At 35.5% G+C, this 23,125-nt stretch overlaps 1 protein-coding gene and 1 pseudogene across 42 annotated transcripts in view; both read right to left on the bottom strand.

Annotated features, from left to right (window-relative positions):
- The window catches only part of SYT1 (synaptotagmin 1), a 583,472-nt gene extending 575,335 nt beyond the window's left edge, over nt 1–8,137 (bottom strand). For 36 of the 42 annotated variants that reach the window (XM_078336942.1, XM_078336967.1, XM_078336938.1 and 33 more), the window contains exon 1: nt 7,739–8,137. The gene's annotated coding sequence lies outside the window, so the exon portion shown is untranslated. Of the gene's footprint in view, nt 1–3,955; nt 4,124–7,738 lie in introns of those variants that run through there. The other 6 variants (XM_078336941.1, XM_078336966.1, XM_078336940.1 and 3 more) reach the window with 1 other exon arrangement.
- Nucleotides 8,138–12,112: 3,975 nt separating this feature from the next.
- On the bottom strand, nt 12,113–12,986 carry LOC100401404 (ligand-dependent nuclear receptor-interacting factor 1 pseudogene; annotated as a pseudogene).
- Nucleotides 12,987–23,125: the final 10,139 nt, after the last annotated feature.

The raw sequence follows: 23,125 nt of genomic DNA, 5'->3' as shown, positions 1-23,125 counted from the left end.
GTATGCCAATTACATAAACACATTAAAAGGCTGCTCCTTTACTTATCTATGCATATATTTTGTGAAGCTAACCTAAAATGTATATAAACTAAAAATTACATTTCTTGGTTGTTGACATAAAATACATCCAGCTAGTGAAGATTACTATGGGTCAACAGTACCAAACCTTCATTTAGTGATTCTATCAGAAAATATTACATTAAGATATGAAGAAAGAATGTAAAGGTAAAAGAATGAAGAAAATAAGGAGGAAGGGCAGAGTAGGAAGGGAAGACATGAGAAAGGAATAAAATGCGCAGAAAGGAATGGAACCCAAAGGAATTCCTATATCATTCTTACAGCCTGAGAACTGAACAAATCTTTTCTATTCAGGCTGTAAGTTGTAATATGCTCCAATTCATACAGGTCTAAAAGTCCAGAAATCAAGAGAAATAGGTATAGATGATGAAACAGATTCTCAAAGGCCTAACAGAACTTAACTCATCCACTTTTGCCTGGAGGAGTCAGCTCTCTCCTGTCATCATTATCCATTCTGTGCTGTCTAGGAGTGGTTCAGAAAGTATCTAAGATTCTCCAGGAAAAAAGTCATTGGAAACTTGCATATCAGGTATTTTTAACAAAACAGTTTAAAAGCAGGGCAGTTTTGTCAGTTTAAGGCTATGTTGGCTTTCTATAGAAATGTCCCTTTTTGAATTCTCAGGCTCAGATGTAGCTCAAGGTAAATATTTGGCTTTTTAAATTTAACATTATAATTTAATAAAACCACTAAAAATCGGTACATTATTTGTAATGTCATGTTATTAATTAAGCTTTTTAACATAAGAATTTCCTGTACACAGACAGATAAAACCCTAGTACTTTCAGGCATAGAATGATCTGGTTTATATATATTTAAATATAAAAATCTGTGGCCTTGGATTCTGAACATTAGTTAAAATAGAAGGGTGATGTTATGCTATTTATAGAAGAGGTCTCAGTGCTCTAGAAATATGCTCTAATGCCCAAAGGTTCACTTTATTCATTCTTCAAATCTGATGAAAATGCTAGGGATTAGGCAGAAAGCCAGCCTTGTAAACTAGGATCTGGCAGACACTCCAAGTAAGAAGCAGATTTCAGTGCTTTGCTTTCTTGTCTTCCTCCTGAGAAACTGTGTCAACTTTTCTTCCTAATAATCTTGATAACTCAAAACCAGATTGCTAGAGCTCAACTATGCCTTAATAAACTGTTATAGCACTTGTCCTTGCTTCAAAGACCATTAAGTCATCTGTCTAAAAGCTTTCTAGATATGTTTTTTTCCCTAATAAATAAGCAGGTAGGCAGTTTCCATATTTCATAGGAGGAAAGCAAGGACTGTGCTGTTTGTATGGAATGGGATATGGGAGACCAGTATATTATGAGGGAAAAGGACAGTCAATTAGCTCTTTCTCCTTCTCAAAGAGAGAGCAGATAATTCTAAATTGATGCTTTAGTGAGTGTTGCCCGCTGCTGTGATGTTATCTTGCTGTTTACACTTCCAGAAACTCTCACATACAATTGTGTCTGAAAATACATTATTAATAATCCATCCTAAAAGCAAACTCGAGTGTGATGTTTCACAACAATATCTAGAGATTTTGTAGAAAAATAAACTGTCAATTATCCAGGATAATGACCATGAAGTATGTGCTTATTTAAGGGTCTCCATAAACAAGACACAGATGGATTTGAAAGTATGATTTGAAACTCTTTTGAAAAAAATCCTTTCAGCTTTATCCTCAGGTGTTAAGTTAAAAAAAATACGATACTGACTCATGGTTTAACAGCCTCATCTTTTGCTTGGATCACTTGTGAGTAAACAAAAGAAATTCCAAGAAAGAAAATCTTTTTCATAAATTATCCTAAAATTATATGATTCAGTATGGTATTTTGAAAGTGTTTACATAATTCTGCTACAGCTCTGCATGTTTCGACTGAGTATTCATGTCCTTTTGCCTTCATGTTGATGAAAAAAGATGTCAAGGAATCTCAAAGCAGCAATCAGTCAATCCAAGTACCTGCTTCCTACCCACAGTAGGCATGGAGTGACACACAAGGAGGTTGGCCGGGAGGAAATGAGCCGCAAGTAAAACAACAGACTGCTCCCCAGAGGCCACACCACAAAAACTTTCACCAGAGTTTTCAGGTGGGTTCGTCTGCTTTCCTTTCTAATCCTAAGGGACTGAAATGATGGTTGCTGTCACAGAAGAGGCACAGGAGACAGTACTTCTGGAAGTACTGTCTCCTGGAAGAGGATAGGAGACAGTACTTCTCATGTAAGCAATTGCAGAATAAGAATGTTCATATTTCAAACTCGTCAAATGTGTTTGTATTTAAGTGTATATGTACGTTTTATCTTTGATTTTAGTTAAACTGTTTCAAAAGAAAAAGAAAGCATTTTTGTATCACAGGAAATAAGACACAATTACTTTTACTTATATAATACCCTTTGGCAAAAAAAAAATATTGGAACCTTAGTACTTTAAAATTATTAACAAAGCTACATTTTACAAGTAGAGAAACAGGTTCTTTGAGCTAAGGTATGACCAAGTTTCAGTACCACACCTGAATTTAATTAACTGGATATTTCAATCAGAAATTAATTTCTAATTGAGGCACTTTTAGCTATGTCTTATGTACAGTATTTATGGTTGCTGTAGCATTGTTGTAAGCTAGTATCTGTGATGAAATGTTGTCCAACGAGGCTGTTATGAATTCTTGGAAATCATATCTTAACCAAATAGTTTCACTAGATTCTTACACTAGTTTATAGCCCAATCCCATTCTACATGGAAATTCCCTAGCTCTCAGTTTGTACAAACAGCTAAGAAATAGGAGGCATGTTTTTTATCTTCATCTGCTTTATAATTTTCTAGAGCTTCTCTTTAACAAAATGCCTTTCTATGTGCATTAAGTAATATGTTAAACATACTGTATGTGAGATATTTATGGGAGTAACCACTATGCTTTCTTTATATCTCCAAAATAGCAGTGACCAAGAAAGATAAACTTTGACCTTTCATTTGCACCATTGGTAAAATATGGAAATCAGCAATTAGAACTTGAGGTTTAAAGAAATATAAAAATTAGAGCAATTATAGAAACAATTCTTTAAAATATCTGTTTTGCATTTGTCAAAGACATGTTAGAAAATTCATTTATAACACTACCATAAATGTTATTTTACTTTAATGTAGGTTTTAATTTCTTTTGAAACTCTCTTAAATATTGTTTTTTAAAAAATAATGTAATGTAGATGCCATTTTAAAAGGAAGATTCTTTGCAATAGAATCTCTAATATTATATTTAAAATTGCAGAAATAGCATCTCTAGTGTTTACCATTTCTACAACATAGCAATATATTTATTGTCCATTTTAAAGGAAAGTTTTCCTTTTTTAATAAAACAAAAGTAAATTGTATTGATATAGACAGAAAGTGATGGTATGCTCTCTTACTTGTAACAGTTAGCATACATTTGCATTAAAATTTTAAATAAGTTTATTTACTGTTGCTAATACATATGAATGGAGTAATGTTCATATGCCAAGCTTCCACAGTTTATGTTATAGTACACAAAAATTAGCTCCTCTTAAAAAGACGAAGAAGATTTTTTAAAAAAAAGCTTTTTTTATTTTTTGGAAATGTTATATTTCTACTTAAGAAAATGGGCCCACTCAGTGGAGTTTAAATCAAATTTGCAAAAAGATTATGGAAAATTATTGATCATTTCTTGAGGAACTGAATGAAAACGTATCAATCCACATTCTCCCACCCAATTCAATGATAATCATGCCATTCAATTACATAAATATTTAAGAACATTTACCTTAATGCAAGTATTGAAAGAAACATCTACCAGAAGCCTTAGAAAGACAGAATTTTTATCAGCCATCACATTCATATCCAAACCATGTAAAAATATGAGTTTGACTTGTTACCTGTATAAAGAAGTGCATCATCTTGTACCGAGAGTTTTTTTTCAATCATGACACATATAAAAATCACTTCTGCCCAAAGCCATAGCACCCCATTTTAAAATAAAATATCTAGGTTCCCATTAATATACTATCTCTGAGTATTCCCAGACTTTCAACCAAAGAACCACTAAAAGCATTCCCAAGACACCATCACCTTTCTGTAAATGGTACTTTGTACATGAATGCCCCCTAGTTTCAGCAAATTATATTCTACTGTCCATGAATTTCTAATCCTTTTTGAAAAAGTTACATAATTTTAGAATGTATATATATATATATATACACACAAACACATGCAAACATATATATGTACGTATCCTTAAATCCTAACTGAAATTATTATTTAGATTGCCAAATACTTTGTCTCTGTTTAAATGGCTTTGGCCAATTTAAATGAAAAAAAAAAATCAGTTAAAATCAGGCACATCAAGTATTAAACTTTTGATACAGATTCATTCATGACAAAATAAATTATTTGAAAATTTAAAAATATTACAACTACATAAGATATTTAATTTTTAAAAAATATTATATTTTCAGAAGAATGCATGCAAGACCCATACCTACATTACACAATGGCAGAAAATCTAACTTTGGTATGGGTTTCTTGTCATAGTAGACAAAGATTTGCTCCATTATATAATCAAACTGCTTTACTGTTTTGTTCTCCCCAAATTATTTAATTATTACCATTAGAAAAATAAATATTATTTTTCAATTTGAAATTAATGATACCTCTTCTTGGCTGTTGCATAAACTGGAAATCATAAAAACTGTATTTCAGTCTCATATAATTGTCTGCATTAAATGTGTGTTCTTTAAGATTAAATGGCTCTAAAACTCCATTTTAGGAATTTGCTAAAAATTATTTTAATACACTGACATCAAAGTGATGAACTGAAATTATGTCAATGGTGTTATTAGGCTAAGGGGAAGTTCAAATTAACTTTCAGATTTCCAACACATTCTATATTTTATTTTGTTAATCTTCCAGCTCATCTTGCATATAATTAATACACGCATATAATACTATTTTTTAGTTTTATTTTCAGTCTAATATGCAAATCATATAAATACATTGCTATTCATTTTCATATTTCTTGATTAGAACTATCTGATAATAGATGGAATAACTAATATTCTGAATTGTGAAATGAAGTTCAGAACTACTCAGCAACAGCTCTCAATCATGTGATATTTTTGTGAAAGTAGGATTTTCCCTATATATTAGCAGTCTTCAGTTCTGATAAAAATACCTTAAGGCATAATTATCATATTTACTCTGAAACATCAATGAGATTTACTGAAATATCCTGTCAAAGGGAGAAAAAAGAAAGATTGTATGCAATTGTGACATTAGACTATTCTGCGGGATAACAGAGTAATAATTTTCTATAATATATCATTTAAGTTCTCTCTGCAATCCACTCACTATATACTGGAATTAGTTCTGATTTCCAATATACAGATGTTTAATTTTTTGGAAGTATGTGAAAACTAGTCATATCCATCTTTTTACATATTATTTCTATAATTAACATTTGCAAAGAGTCATGAAAATAAATGTCACAAACCAAACCTAAACTTTCATATTTTCCTAACACAGTGGAGAAATGAGACAACAAAATCTTATTTTTCTCACATGGAGGCAGCTGGCTTCCTTTTTGTACATCTTTTCATGTCTAAACTTGTTAATTCAGTTGTACATACACATGAGGTAATTAAGTGATTATTATCCCTTTGTCCTTGTAACCAAAAGGTGGTACCTCTAAAAATCAGAGTTAGCTTTCAACAGAGACACTATGTGTTTTAAAAAAAGTAATTTAAATGTCAAAGCCCTAGAAAGAAAATCTTTTTTTTTTGTGACTTGGTAATTCTGCTTAGGTAGGAGAGATCATTGCCTCAAATGGAAAATGGTTTTGAAAATAGTACACATTATACTGATGGCAAATGAATCCAGCTCTTTTCTAAGTTAGTGTGTAAACTTACATATTAAAGATACTGGTGAAAAAATACTTTCTGAGATATAAAATTAGAAGGTCAGAGTTAAGATAGAAGATTCCCTTTTCTTATATCAAGTGGACATCTAGAAGAAAAAAAGTAAGACTGTATTTCCTCTGATAAATAGAAAGAAGTGGTTTGTATACTAACATCTGCTGATTTTTCTGTGTTCAGGTAAGACTCATTCGGAATGCTTTCCTATTACATCTAACGAGGCACTTCTCTACACCTCCTTCCATCTGACAGTCTCATCGCTTAGCTGTCCCTGATGAATAATAGGAAAACAAAGCTTGTATCTCCAATGATGGAATTAGAGACTGCTGAAGCTGCTGTAAAAGCTCTGTCCAACAAGTACCATTTACTTGACCTATTATGCAGGCAGCTAGGGGCATGTTGCTAGTTTGATATATTTTTCCTTCTTTTAACAAGACGTTACAAAAATGTTTTCCCCTTCGGGATTTTTAAAATTTAGGCTATCTTTCTAGAATTACTTTCTAAACTTTGTTCCAGTACAGGAGGATTCTTGTCCAACTGACCCTCCATGTGCCTTCTAAAGGGAGTGTTGAAATTGTACAAACTTCATGTTTACATCCATTAAATATTCTCCTATTAAAAGAAAATAAAGCCAGGCATAAGCTTGGTATCCAGACAATAAAATGTAAATAGATAGTAGAAAGGAGGAATACAGTGAAAATTCGTACACAAGTGTAGCTTCCATACAAAAGTTAAACAGTTGCTTTATTTCACCGAAGGGTTAATACGGGAGAAAGTGAGTATCAACTTGTACACAAGGCTAACTAGAAGATTAGCTTTCTCAAAGTAGAAATCTAAGCCCCCCTATAGAACTGTTGTCCCTTGCAAATGTTTTGAAACTTTACATTTTTGATCCTCCAACAACAGGCCAGACCAAGGAACCTCAGGAAAGTAATAATATATTTTTAATTTTTTTTCTTACTCAAGGAACCTTTCAAAGTTCAGATATTAACACTGATGTGCAATACCAAATTGTCAGCCCCACAGGACAGATGGAAACAGGAAAAGTCAGATGGTTGGCACTCAAAAGCAACAGCAATTAAGCAGTTGAAAGTGGGTTGGATTGTCGATTTATTTTTGTTCCATTTGAACGAATCAAGTGAGAGACATAGCCTCTTGCAAGGAGGAAATCAAGTCAAACTTGACGCTTCCTCTCCCTGACAGCCCAAGCTGGATGGCTCGTCTACACCCTTTATTCAGTTTAATTGTTTTCTGTGCTCTGATTTTCGCAGAGGTTGTATTCTACTTTGTTTACGCCCCCCATCCCTCTCCTCAACAGAAATAAATCTTTCTCCTTTCTTCACTCCCCTTCTTTCCTGTAAGAAAGACAATCCTCTCCAGGAGGAGAAAGAAACCCTGTGCATGCTTAGGGTGGGAGGTGGGCGGGGGGGAGGTATGGGAAAGAAAGAGAAGATTGAGACTGGGGGTGGGGGACGGAGGAGAAAGAACAAGAGAAGGAAAGAGGAAGCAAGAAGATGGGGGATGCCCAACATCAACTCCAGGCTCTAAATCACGGGCGCTGTGCAAAGTGCTTTTCCAGGAGATGCACATGTAGTCTCATATTTCTCACAATAGGCCACCCGGGGATCCCTCCCTAGGTCTCAGACTTCCACCACTAAAACCCAAGTGTATTGAAAGGAAAATCTTTGGGATGGATTCGAGCAGATAGGCACCGCCGAGGTGGCCGCGCCGCTAGTCCCGCTTCCTTACCTGGAAGGCGGACCGGGAGGTGGTGCCGGGTCTCCGTCCCCAGTGCTCTCCCCGCGTGGACCGGCGCGAGGCACACGCGTACTCTCGCTGCCTCCGCTCTTGGAGGGGCAGCCTGCAACACAAAAGGGGTGTGTGGGTGTGGGTGTGTGGGAGGTTTTCCAGGGCCACCAGCTGGTCCCAGCTGGCCGCCCCCACCCTTCACACACCCCTTCGGGGCGCCGAGCCCCTTCTTGGCTGAGCACCACCCTGGGGTCTTGCCCGGGGTGCAGCCTCAAGTTGCCGTTGCTAACTGCTGCTGCTGCTGCTGCTGCCGCTGCCGCTGCTGCAGGAGGAGGTGGAAAGACACTGGGGGCAGTACTCGGTCTAGAGCATCCCCACACTGCAGCTTCTCCAGGAATCCCTCCAGTGAGGAGGCGGCCGCCCATCACCTCCCAGCCCCAGCATCGTGATTGGCTCCACCTCGGGTACGCTGCGCCAAGGAACCAATCCCAGCGCACTAATAATAGGTGGATCCGCTCAGCCAGCATCGCCCATCCCAGTTCTGTTAGTGTCTCTCCATCCCCACAGCGGACAGCGACTTAGGAAAGGGGGTGGAGGCGGGTTGAGGGAGGGGGCGAAGTAAGAGGAAAACCGATCCCAAGGAGACACAATCAAGGGCATCTGATAAAACCTCTGGGTAGACTCAGGAATGCCCCACAACCTGTTCAGCAAGCCATATGCACAGGAGAAAGAGAGCATAATACAAAGCTTTTTTATTTTTTTTGTACTTTCAATGAAAACCTGCCCTGATACTGAGCATGCCCAGACTGCAACAGCGACCCAGGAGTTTCGATGTGTGTGGGTTCGCCAGCTGTGGGTTTTTGAAAAGCCGGGACTGGGGACTGGAGAGGCAGAAGTTTGTCTTTGGCCATTTAACCCAGCGGAGTTGTGAAAGCTGGGCAGGGTGGGGACCTGAAAGGGTTCCGCACAACTGTCCTCAAACTGAGCCGCGGGGAGGTGGCCCGCCAGCCTATCCGAGGCTCATCCTGCTATTCTTCTAGGGTTCGGGGTTGGGAGCGAGGGTGGCAGAAGCTGAGCTCTGCTGGAAACCTGGAGACTTCCTGAGAAGGGTGCGGTGGAGCCGAGATGCAGGAGAAGCGGCTCCGTCCCATAGGTGGGGCCGGGAGCGCGACTCCACCCAGCAGCGGCGGCTGCCAGGCCGTGGAGAGTGCACTGGGAGTTTCCATCGCGGCGACCGATAAGTTTGTAGACTTGGATCAAGTGCGGACATTGTTAGGAATGCTTTTTATTTTTTGCCACCTCCCTCCCCCATCTCTCTCGACCCCTCGCCAGAGCAGTGACGGCTAAGGCATAGATTCTCTCCCTGCTTCCTCCTTTCCCAGCTGAACCGTTCTGCTCGGAAGTAAGAAGCTTTTCCCTTGTGAGGGCGGTGGTGACCTGATTGTCTCTAAGCTCTCAGGCAATTTATAGCTTTGTAATACCGAGATACCGAACAGGAAGGCTCAGCGGGTTGGGGGAAGGGACCGCGCGCCAGGCTAGGGGCGGGAGCGGAGCCCAGCTCTGAGAGGGAGGGGTCCATCATCATCTGCTCCACAAGTGAAAGGCTTTCAAAACGCAGAGAACTATTTCCCTTTCTCACTCCCTCAACATCTTTAAAGGCCTTTGAACCTCTTACTTGTTTTACTTAGAAACCCTAGTATTTTGTGTAAACTTGATCAATAGCTACAAATAAGAACTCTCCTAATTGAGTTCTTTATTTTACTGAGATTATCTTGGCATCTCAGGTAGGGAAACAAATAGCTATCTCAATTCCCCAAACCCATCCAACTTTGAACTGGAGTTTTATTAACATTGGTGTGCAAAGGTAAATGTAGCAAGAATTCAATTAACAGTAACACATTTCTTCCGGTTTTTAATTAAATCTCTTCTACTTATGTAATGTTTAAGATCCTTATTCTAAGCATATGAGAAAAGAAGGCAACATGGTATAAATGTATCCTTCTAAGTGACAAATACTTGAGTTTTGGTTATGCTTGAAAAACAGGAAGTTTAACATTAGAGGTAGAAGTGTAAAAATAATGCACCCCAGGGGCCGGGCGCCCTGGCTCACCTCTGTAATCCCAGCACTTTGGGAAGCCGAGGCGGGTGGATCACGAGGTCAAGAGATGGAGACCATCCTGGTCAAATGGTGAAACCCCGTCTCTACTAAAAATACAAAAAATTAGCTGGGCATGGTGGCGCATGCCTGTAATCCCAGCTACTCAGGAGGCCGAGGCAGGAGAATTGCCTGCACCCAGGAGTCGGAGGTTGCGGTGAGCCGAGATCGCGCCATTGCACTCCACCCTGGGTAACAAAAGCTAAACTACGTCTCAAATAATAATAATAATAATAATAATAATAATAATAATGCACCCCAGACTTGTAACTTTATGTGAATATTCACTTTCCATTTTCCAAAACGGTCTCCAAATCTTATTTTAAAATAATTTCATAGTTGGAGAAAAGAAGATAATAGAAGTTGTTCTAAATTTTGTTTCAATTATTTAGTGAAGAAGAGGAGAAGAAGATGAGAACAAGGAAAAATAACAGGAGGAAAAGGAGATGAAGCAGTTGGAGGAGGAGGAATGGGAGGAGAAGGATTATCCTATTTACCAATAGCTGCATGTAGAAAAAATGTATGCTTATTTTAGAAAAAATTAGTCATCAGAATACAAATACAGATTTTAAAATTTCTGCTCCAGACCCTGATTCTACCATCAATATTTTAATCAATTTCTTTTCCTGTTTACTTCACATCTTACCTAGCAATCATTCTCTTTCTCTAACCAGAATCCTTGGCAACATGAATGGTATCAGAGGTTTGTATCCCAATATTACTTGAGGGAGACTGCAGGCTAAATTAAGAAATGGGTTTTACATGTATATTGTCCTAAACTTTAGAATTAATAGCATTCTCTGTACATAAATATTTTGAAGACTCTATTTAAAGAGTAGCTGTAGATATACTAAGATTTTTAACTCTCCCTCCATTCTTAAGTTCTCCCCAAGCTCTTGGGAATGGGTTATGTCCTCCTGGTTCTGGGCTGACACAACATCATACTTTGCAGAGAGTGTGTATCATCTTTGTCTATTGTAGCCACCTCATTTTTATTAAACAGAAAATCGGATCAATTGTTCTATCTTTCCCTATGTCACTCTTATTATCCCATTACTTAAGTACTTTTATATCTAGAATTCCTATGTCTTTTGCTATTGAGAATTAGCTTATCCCCTGATTGTATGGTATTTAAAAGATATTACTTTCAGAACTTTAAAAAAATCTATTTTAATGGTTTGTTTCCTCTTTCTTTGTTAAAAAAGGTGTTATTAATTTTGTCTTTACATTTTGCTCTGATCAAGATCTCATTTTCAATATTTTCTTTATTCCTTTTTTATTGGATTCATCTATTTACTACTTTCATGCTTCCTTTGCCATCTATTTTAGGCTACAGGAGCAGAATAGAAACTAAATTGGATTGGGGCACTGATGAGAAAAATGTGTCTTATGGCAAGAGTGGGAATTAGGGACTTTAGAACTAGAAATTCATTAAGTAGAAACTTAGCCAAGGTTTCTGTAAACCACAGAAAGAATACTTAACATGAGAGAGGTATCAAGAAAATTCCACATGTTGGTGGAAAGGCCTGAATTTCCTGGTTGATCAATGATACTAAAGAGTTACATTTAATCAAGGTTCATACATCTTTAAACTTTATATCTTTAGTAGCCACACTAGTTGTCTGGTAAAAGCTATTTATAAATATCATTACTCAGAATTGTTTTTTAAATAAAAATAATTGATTTCTCTAAATTTTTCTTTTTTTAAAATATAGATGCATATCTTATTATTCTTTTCACTTTATATCTGTGTTTTTCAAGATACTTACTTTTTGCTCTTTCTCCAGGATAGATAATTAATTAAATATTTTCTGGTGTCAAAATTTGGGTAGAATTTCAGCTTCACCACTAATTGACTGTCACCTTGAAAAATGTGCAAAACTCCTCCAAGCCTCAGTTTTCTTATCTAAAATATGTACATAAGAACATAACACTTATCTTTTTTTTGTATTTAAAAAAGCAATGCACATAAAGTGCTAGTTCCAAGCACATAGCAAGAACTTAATGACTGTTATTATCATTTTATCATTATCATTGCTGCTACTTCTGCCACTACTTCTTTTTTCAGATTTCTGGGTTATGGGGTTTCCTCCCATCATCTCATTCATTTAAGCCAATAGTGAGCCATAGATTCTTCACTTATAAGCATTAAAGGTAGAAGGGTGTTAATTCATGTTATAAGAACTTTGACTTACTTTTTGATAGGAGGAGACAAGGTCTTACTCTGTAGACCACACAAGAGTGCAGTGCATCTTCTTACCGATTTCTTCAAGAGCTCTTCTTTCTCCCTCAGTACCTGCTTAAGTCTTCCTATTTTTTCATCTGTAATGGTTTCTTCTAACTCTCGTGGTGTCACTGGGAAAACATCTTCAGTATAGTTTTTATGGAAGGAACGACTTTGTTCATAAGCTGCATTTGAATTCAATGTGCCTTTCTCTTGCTTCTAATGGGTATAGTATTCTATCTCAGTTCTCTTTTCTTGTCTGATTTTGCTGTGACTGGTGAGAGTATTATGTTGTGACACATCTGAAGTTGGTAAACTACTGCTTAGGGGTTGAGAACTGATGACACTAACTCCTCCATTTATGTTTGTGTTAGAAGCATTCTCTGTTTTTCTCTTCTCTGTGTGATCCATCTTCTTTTTTATTTTTATTTTTATTTTTTTAAGTATCTATTTTATTGCTTTTTAGGTTTTGGGGTACATGTGAAGAACATGCAATATTGTTGCATATGGTTTTTGCTTTTCTTTTCTTATGAAAATTCTGCTGTTTTGTCTCCTTCCTTTACCATAAACTCTGTCTCTTTGTAAGTACCACTCTTTACCAAACTGCTAAAGGAATCAAAACCTTCTCCAGAGGTCAAATTGTCAGGAATTTGAGTAAGACACACTCTCAAATCTTTAGTAAGGCCAAATGTCTTTTTAAATTCAGCATCACTCTTCAGATGTGATGCCTTATTACTTCTTCCTTGAAAATATTTCTTGTCATTTCTTCCTTGGGTATCTTCTATTGATGTTGATACCATCTCATTACGGATCAATGTGAGGCATTGCCTGAATTTTCCTCTGCGGGTTTCAGGAAGACCCTCCACAAGTTATTTGACATTTTAGTGGAGAGGAAGGGGACACCTCTTCCAGGAAAGTAGCTCACTGCAGCCTCGACTTCACAGGCTCAGGTGATTTTCCCAGCATAGCCTCTTTAGTAGCTGGGACTACAGGTGTGTGCCACCATGCTAGGCTAATTTTTTGCATTTTTAAAAAATAGAAACAGGATTTTCCCAAGCTGCCCAGGCTGGTTTTGAATTCCTGGGCTCAAGTGATCCTCCCACCTTGGCCTCCCAGAGTGCTGAGATTATAGGTATGAGCCAACATATCTGGATGCAGAAGTTTTTTAATATGTAAAATGACAACAGTCATCTGTCTTGAATGTAATATTCTTACATTGTAATCTTCTAGGAGATGATTAATTTAGTTTTTAGGGACTGTGTACTTAAGATTTTTTTCTATAAAAAAGTTTGTTTATATTATTCTTTAAAATTAAGAAATACCCAATTCTGGTGGTGAAAAATTGATGAGCACTATTTTTTTGTTTGTTTTCTAGAAAATGTTCTTAAAGACAGAAGAGCCATCATTTTGGTTTCTCTTCCACTCATCTTTCTCAAGATCAGTTATCCTGGAATTACTGCTAGTGATTTTATAACCAATTGGTAAAGAAAAAAACACGAAGGCTCCCTATATCAGAATTAGATAAGAAATTAGCCATGGAGATTTTTTTACTGAACATCCATGGTATTTAATAAAGAGAATCTAGAAATGGGTGAAGAAAAAGAAAAGAATACTGATGGGAGTCAAGTCTCTGGAGCAGATAGTTAGAGCCCCATCATTGAACAACAAAACTTTACAATTTCCAAAGAAAGGAAAATAACCAGGTAGTTATTTTCTGTGTGGCTTTACAAAATCCTTTTCTTAAAGATATGACTAAGGAAGTATTGGAATTGAAAAGGAGGACAGTGACTCAAAAAGTAATATACTGTGTCAGGCTGTTGAGGTTAGCAAGGAAAATATCATTTAGGTGAATCTATCTCAGGGGCAAAATAAAAGTGGTTTGAGCTAATGTTAGCTAAAGGTCTTAGAAAGGAAACAAATGATATATGTTTCAAATACTCTATCATAAAAGGAATATACTGTAGTGAAAACCAGTTTGCTAATAAAGCAAGAACAACATTAAAGTTTACATTAATTTCTTTTGAAATCAGAGGAAGGATTTTTATCTAATTGAACACATAGAGAATAATAGTTTAGCTGCTTCACTCAACCTATTTGAAAGTGTGTCCAGAGAGACTAATCAAATGACCCAAAGCCATAGAGGGTTGGGTGTGGGTGGGAGGAGATTCTGTGTTTAAAACAAAATAAAGGAGATCGATTCAAGATGGCCGACCACTAACAGCTCAGGATTGTAGCTCCCAGTGAAAGCTCAGAGAACGAGACGACGCCACATCTTTAGACGAATTTTCGTCACTCACCGATTAGCCAATTCCCAGTGGAGGAGCCCCACGGGTCGCCAGCGCGACTCTTGTGGCCGCCGCAGTGGTTTTGCCGGCGTCTCGGCGCAGCAGCTCTTCACGCAGAGCCAACGGGACTGCTTCCCCTACTGACCGGAGTTTGGAGCTCCGGGAAGTCAGAGCCGTTTGTTGCGGACTCAAGAGGGAAGCCAGACCAGAGATTCCCGGGCAGAAGAGCACCATCAGTCTTACTGCTGCTATTTAGGCTGCCACAGTGGGTGGCTCGGATCCCAGCACTGGGAATCAGTAAGTCGGACGTCGACTCAGAAAACTAATTAGAAAGGCGGTTCATCTATAATGAAGGGAAAAAAACAGCCTAAGAAGGCTGAGTATACTCAAAATCAGAACCCATCAGCAATGGAACAAGCCCTGATGGAAAAGGACTCATCAGCAACCGAACAAGCCTTGATGGAAAAGGACTCATCAGTAACGGAACAAGCCCTGATGGAAAAGGACTGTGTTCCATTATCTGAAGTAGGCTTTAAAAGGTGGATGATAAGAAACTTCTGGGAGTTAAAGGAACTTGTTCTAACCCAATGTAAAGAAACTAAGAACTTGGAAAAAAGGTTGGATGAAATGTTGAAAAGAATAGACAATATAGAGAGGAATACAAATGAACTTATGGAGTTGAAAAATACAACACGAGAACTTAGTGAAATATGTACAAGCTTAAACAGCCGAATGGATCAAGCAGAAGAAAGGGTATCAGAGGTCGAAGACCAACTTAATGAAACAAAACGACAAGACAAGAATAGAGAAAAAAGGATAAAAAGGAATGAGCAAAGTCTCCAAGCAATATGGGACTATGTGAAAAGACCTAATATACGCTTGATTGGTGTACCTGAATGTGACGGAGAGAATGAAGTCAAGCTGGAAAATACTCTCCAGGACATTATCCAGGAAAATTTTCCTAATTTAGCAAAGCAGGACACTATTCAACCCCAGGCAATACAGAGAACACCACAAAGATATTCCTCAAGAAGACCAACCCCAAGGCACATAATCGTTAGATTCACCAAGATCGAAACGAAGGAGAAAATATTAAGGGCGGCCAGAGAGAAAGATCAAGTTACCCATAAAGGTAAGCCTATTAGGCTTACAGCAGATCTCTCAACGGAAACCCTACAAGCTAGAAGAGAGTGGGGGCCAATATTCAATATACTTAAAGAACAAAACTTTCAGCCCAGAATTTCATATCCTGCTAATTTAAGCTTTACATTTGAAGGAAAAATAAAATCTTTTAGGAACAAGCAAGTACTCAGAGATTTTATTACCACCAGGCCTGCTTTACAAGAACTTCTAAAAGAAGCATTATACACAGAAAGGAACAACCAGTATGATCCTTTCTAAAAATACACCAAAAAGTAAAGAGCGTTAACATAAAGAAGAATTTTTATCAACAAAAGGACAAAATAGCCAGTTAATATCAAATGGCAGCAACCCTAAAGTTAAATCAACCAAATCTCCCAATCAAAAGATACAGACAAAATCCAACGGTATATCCAAAGATATACATAGACTCAAAATAAAGGGTTGGAAAAAAAAAAACGTACCAACCAAATGGAGAGCAAAAATAAATAAATAAAAAGCAGGAGTTGCAATTTTCACATTTGACAAAATAAATTTCAAAGCTATAAGGATACAAGGGTAAAAGGATTAATGTAACAATAAGAGATCTTAACACCCAGATACATAAGATACATAGTGAGATTTAGATTCAACGAGACAACAAATAGATAACGATATCCAGGATTTGAACTCAGAGCCAGAACAAATAAACACAATAGAGGTCTCCATTTTAAACACATAAAATATGCATTAACCACTTTAAACACTCAAAATATTGATCGGCTATTATTGAAACCCATTTTAGGAATGAAGTAATATTCCTTTTTCCCTTTTTTTCTTTTTTTCCCCTTCTTTTTCTCTTTTTCCCTAAAAAAAAAAAAAAAAAAAAAAAAAAAAGAGAACTTCATCATCTCTCATAGCCCTCTCCATAAGTAACCTCATGAACATAACATTCAAAGGCTATGTCTCAAAAAAAAAAAAGAGAGAGAACAAATTCACCCTTTGCCAATATTTTTCCACATTTACTCATTTGTTCCCTCCCTCAAAAAAAAAAATAAAAAATAAAAAATAAATAAAACAAAATAAAACTATTTTAATAACGTAATTGTGGAGAGAAGGATGGTAGACAATCAAAACCTCTACTTCAAAATTTGATTCTGCAGTGGTTCTTAATGTTCTGATAAAGGCTGAGAAAGAAACACATTTGATCATTTCCGGGACACTTCTGGATGGCTTTTTGCAGAGTGAACCATATGGGTTTGCTTTAATATTTTGTGTAATCTGTACTACTTGTCTCTAGTTCACCTAATACTAAATAAGGCCCATAAATTGGTGGACTCTTAAAGGAAGGTTCATTTATTGGACATTGAACTAATAAAAAGGGTAGGGAGACCAGGTTTTCTACCCCTGGCCCCAGCATAAATGTCTGTCATGAATCTGGGCATACTTTCATTTGTATATTAAAGACTTTTGGATATTAAAGACATGACAGAGGTGATAGAAACATGAGTGATTGCTTTTTGTCTGTGGGCATGCTTCCACTCCAGGGAGTGGAAGCCTATTGTGGATGCAACAAAAACGACATCTCCTGGACCATAGTTGTCCAGTTTGTGTGTCCCCACATCTATCCTGAGTACAACTGAAGAACTAGAATTCAGTATCAGGAGGCCAATAATATAAATAAATACAAATATTTTTGCAAAATCTGAGACACAGAAATGTTAAGTAATTTTGGAAGATCACACTGTGGGTAACTCCTCTTCCATGTCTTCACTGCCATGGCTTGATAACGTTAATAGACATCTAAGAGGTATTAAAAATAGCTGTGACTATTTCAAGGACTACCAGCCTAGTTGAGTAGACTCTAGAAATACTGAATAACTTGAAAGATTTATGTAGGAACAGCTAAAATCACATCTATGAATATAATTATTTCATCAACACCAAGGGAAATCCACATAGCTAGAGCAGGGATATATTTCCAGCTACTCTCCTAAATCAATGAGGTGACTGAGTTTTAGCTATGGGCTAGAACTTCATTAGGAAATAGTGTGCGTTGTAAAGATTAACAATGAAGCCACCAATATACCCACAATCCAGCTTCAGAAATCAAGTATTAAGGTAACCTTTGCCATCACCTATTTCTTTCTCCCATCTGATATTTCTCCCTAGATGCACAACCAAGGTAACTACTATCTTGTATTTTGTGTTTACCATTATTTTGCTATACTTTATAGTTTTACCATATATATTAGTTTTACTGTTTTTGATGCTTTATACATAAAATCATGCTTCAATATATATTTCTGCAACTTGCTTTCTTAAGGGTAAAATTTGAGATTTATTTATGTAATTGAAATTTGTTTCTTATCAATCTTGTTGTTTTTTGAGATGGAATCTCGCTCTGTCACCTAGGCTAGAGTGCAGTGATGTGATCTCCGCTCAATTCAACCTCCGCCTCCTAGGTTCAAGTGATTCTCCTGCCTCAGCCTCCTGAGCAGCTGGGATACAGGAAGCTGCCACCATGCCTGGCTAATTTTTGTATTTTTGGTAGAGACATGGTTTCATCATGTTGGCCGGGGTGGTCTCGAACTCCTGGCCTTAAATGATTCGCCTGCCTCGGCCTCTCAGAGTGCTGGGATTACAGGTGTGATTGTGTTCATTTGCATTTTTTTTTTCTTTTTTTGAGACAGTCTCACTCTGTCACCAGGCTGGAGTGCAGTGGTCTGATCTTGGCTTACTGCAACCTCTGCCTCCCAGGTTCAAGCGATTCTCCTGCTTCAGACTCCTGAGTAGCTGAGACTACAGGTGCACGCCACCATGCCCAGCTTTTTTTTTTTTTTTAAGTAGAGACAGGGTTTCACTATGTTGGCCAGGATGGTATCGATCTCTTGACCTCATGATCCGCCTGCCTTTGCCTCCCAAAGTGCAGTGTGAGCTACCTCACGCTGTAATGAGGTATTTTTAACTCATTCTTCTATCTTTAGATATTTGCATCATTTTTATTATTTTATATTACATACAATGCTGCTATGAACATTGTCACACATAAACAAGCTTCTCTTGGGTATACACCTGTGGTAAGAATTGGATCCAGGTTTTGTAGATCAGAAATATTTATCATTTAGGGTCTCTTGTAAAAACAAAATAGCCTCAAATTAGGCATCAATGTTTATGTTTATTGGGATAAGAAAAGAAATCACAATAATAATTGTTGTTAATGTGGTGGATACCAATGATATATTTTTGAGTTTTAAATTTGTGTTTGTCTAATACTGAGAAATTTGAGAACAAGATCTTATATTTATTGACAATTCATGTTTCTTTTTCTGTGAAATGCCTTCACAGATCTTTTGGCCATAGTCTATTTTTAAATAATTCCTTTTGATTCACTGAAATTCCTGATATAGTTTGAATATTAATACTTTGTTGAATATATCTATATACCATATATGTATATACTATATATATCTATATACTATATATAGTATATACTATATATATATATCTATATAGTGTAGATAGATAGATAGATAGATAGATAGATAGATAGATAGATATCTTCTCCCAGCTTGTGGCTCATATTTTAAATTTTTGGGAGTTTTTTTTCTTTTCATATGAGAAACTTATTTTAGTGTAGTCCAATTCTGTCATTTTTCTTCATATTCTCTATATTTATAAGTTAATAAAATTTAATCATTTTATATTTGGTTTCTTTTTCTAAAAATAATTTTTATTTATGCTTTGAGACAGAATCTAATTCCATTTCTCTACACTAATGACCAGTTTCCAAGCAGTTATTGAGAGCCTCTCCTTTCCCCATCAACCTGCAATTCTAGCTCTATCATTTTTCGTCTATATATATGTTTCTAAAGTCTTCATTCTGTTTAATCGATCTCTTTATTCCTGTATTAATATAATAGCATACTGCTTAATAATGTAATAACTGAAAGAGCATTTCCCCACTAATTCTTCCTTCTACTCCCAAAATGTTTGGACTATTCTTCATCTTTAACATGCATCATATATATTTTAGGGTCCGCTTGTAAATTTCCAGCAAAACAAAAATCTGCCTTATCTATTGATATCATTTATTATGTTTTTAAATTAATTTGGAGGAAAACTGGCATTATTTTTACTTTGACCCTATCCAGCAGGCTTATATTTTCATTATTTAATTCTTCCTCTAAGCATTCCAATAAAAATTTAATATATTTTCTAATAAAGGCAAGGCACGTTTTTTCCTAGATCTAATTGAATACCAATTTTTATTGTAAATTCTACCATTTTAAAACTTACATTTCCTCATAAAATGAAATAAATTAATTTTTTGTAGAGGGATTAAATAGCTAGCAATTCTGTTATCTAATTAATAATAATAATAATAATATGCAGATTTTAACAATTTTCTCTAGAGCCAAACATATAATGTATGAAAAGTAGCTTTCATTTTTTTCCAACATCTATCATTTTCAGTTTTTATGCTTACTTATTGCATTGGGTGAATTATCCACTTAAAGAAAGCACTCTTATATCTTCCCTTTAAGAAAAATGCTATAATATGTTACCAATAAATCTAATGTTTGCTGTAGAGTTTTAGACAAAGTTCTTTATTAAGGTAAGAAAGTTTTCTTCTATTTTTGGGGTTTACTTTTTAATTATTGTAACCATGAATGGATGTTAAATTTTGTCTATGATTGTTGTTTTGTTTACACATACTGAGAGGGAAATTTCCTATCAATTTCTTAATGTGGTTTCCATGATTTACATCAACATATATTTTTATTTATTTATTTATTTATTTTGAGACAAAGTCTCCTCTGTTACCCAGGCTGGTGCAGTGGTGTAATCATAGCTCATTGCAGCCTTGAACTCCTGAGCTCAAGCAATCCTCTTGTCTCAGGCTTGCAAGTAGCTGGGACTGTAGGTGTGTGCCACCATGCCTGGCTAATTTTTTGGTTTTTGTAGAGGGAGGGTTTTGCTATGTTGCTCAGGGTGGTCTAAAATTCCTGGCCTCAAAGAATCCTCCGCTAAGCCTCCCAAAGTGCTGGAATTACAGGCATGAGCCACTGCACCTGGACAATGTATACTTTAATTAAATTATGTTTGCACTTTTGAAATAAATGAACTATAATATAATGTAATATTTTAAATAAACTAGTGGATTTGGTTTTATAATATTCTGTTAAGGTTGCATTCCTATCGTTCACTATAATTTTTCTCTCGAGCTGTACTTCCTGGTTTTGATATCAAGGTTACTGTAGCACCATAATAAAATATATTGGGCATATGTTTTTTTTTTTTTTTTTCCCATGTAGTACAACCTTTCACATCTTGCCCTTATGGCTGGTTTGTTTTGTGTCTATTGTAAGAAATCTTCCTTGAGTTCAAAATTATAAAGAGAGTTTCCTGTGTTTTCATCTAAAATCTTTGCTTTTTTGCTTTGAACATTCACTTATGTACTCCATCTGGAATTAAATTTTATGTATGGTGTTAAGTTGGGATAAAGATTTTTTTCAATGTGAATAGCTAGGTGACCAAACGGGGTTTATTAAAATGATCCTTTGCTCATTTCACTGCAGTAGCAACTTTCATCAATCAATATACCATAGGTTTTCTTTTGTTAATAGAATCTATATCCTGTTCAATTGGTTTGCTTTGTCTATCCTTATGACAATATTGCACTATTTTATTTAACATTGCTGCCTTATCATAGGTCTTGAATTTGGTAATATAATGTTTTCATACTTTGCGGATTTATTTCCAAGACTACTTTGACAGTTCTTAGTCCTCGGCATTTCAATATGCTCTTTCAAATTAGTTTGGCAATTTTCACAGAAATATAACTGTGAAAAATACCACAGATAATACCACCAGAAAAATACCTGTGAGCATTTCTGTGAAAATGCCAGGATCTAAGAGTGAGTTGAATTTACCCTGATATTTTTTGAAGAGTACAGCACAATTACTTTGTTGACTGTCCCTAAAATCAGGGCTTGTCTGACATTTTCTCAAATCAAATTACATACTTTTGACAGTAATACCACAGAAGTGAAACTCTGTTCTTCTCAGTGCACCACTTTAGGCGGCTATGCTGTTGATTTGCTCCATTATTGGTGATACTAACTTTGATCATTTTGCTAAGGTAGTGTCTATCATGTTTTTCGACTATAACATTATCATTTTATCTATCATAATTAATACATTTGTTATGGTATGGATGATTTTTAAGTGAATTGCATTTATACTTACCTTTATGAACAGCTGACATTTTCATAATATTGATTAAAAATCCTAATTTATTAATATGGTAAATGCCCCAATTTACTTAGATGCTCCCTAATTTTATTAATAATATCTAAAAACTTTCAGGTAGAGATCACACAGAACTTTTATTAGATTTATTACTATATATTGAATGTTCTTTGATACTCATAAATATCTCAAGGTTTTAAAATGATTTTTATGTGCATAATTATCTGTAAATTGTGATAGTTTTATAACTTCTTTCCAATCTTAATCTTTTTCTTATTTTACTGCATGGCAAGAAATTTCAAAAGTGGTGACAGTAGATATTCTTATTCCTAAACTCAGAAAATGTGAAACAATTTAGCATTAAACATGCTGTTTTGGGGGGACTTTTGTAGGTAACATTTATTAGAATAAGAATGTTTCTGTTTGTGGTGGTTTGAAAGTGTTTTATTAATTATTTGAGTATAAATTTCTACCAATGGGGTTTCTGCATTAATAAAAATGATTATATGATTTTTCTCCTTTATATTTTGTAAATTACATTGATTTCATTTCAAGTGTTCAGTCATTTTCCCATTTCCAGAATATCCTTTACTTGGGCATTAGAGATTGTAGTTTTATATCTTGCTAAAATTAGTTTGCTAAAATATAGATATATCTTATATTTGAATACACAGTTGTGAGAAAAATTATTCTGTAATTTTTTTCTCATATTTTTACATATTTTAGTATCAAATTTATAATGGTCTTGTAAAATGAGTTGCAAAATATTTTTCTCTTTTTTTCTCCTTGAAATAGTTGCATATTAATTTCTGCTATTTAGTTTGTAATGTTTGAAAAAATTTACTAGTAACCATATTTAAAACTGAAGTATTTACAGGAAAGTTTGCTAATGGATTTTATTTAAGAGTTACAGGGCTTCCTGATTTCTATTTCTTTTAAAAACTACTTTGGTACATAGTGTTTTAAAATAATTTGTTGATTTAATAAAACTATTTAAGTATTGGCAAAAAGTTATTAGTCATATCCTCCACTATATTTTTAATAATAGTAAGAGCCTTATTAATATTATTTAATTTCATTTCTTGTTGGTAGCATTTTATTTTCCTATGCTTTGAACTGTCTTGATAGATACTCATGAATTTGATTACATTTTGAAAATAGTAACTGTTTTGTTTGATTTCCTTTGAACACTTGTTTGCTAGTACAATAATTTTATTAGTATTTCATTAGGTTTTTGACATGCTCTTTTTTCCTCCAAACTCTTAAAGTAATTGTTTAAATAATTTAATTTTAGTATTGGATTCTTTCCAATATGTACATTTAAGAGAATAAGTTTTCCTCTAAGCACA

This window comes from Callithrix jacchus, chromosome 9 (assembly GCF_049354715.1).
Source record: "Callithrix jacchus isolate 240 chromosome 9, calJac240_pri, whole genome shotgun sequence".
Classification (NCBI taxonomy): Eukaryota; Metazoa; Chordata; class Mammalia; order Primates; family Cebidae; genus Callithrix; species Callithrix jacchus.
This window is presented reverse-complemented; position numbering and strand designations above follow the sequence as displayed.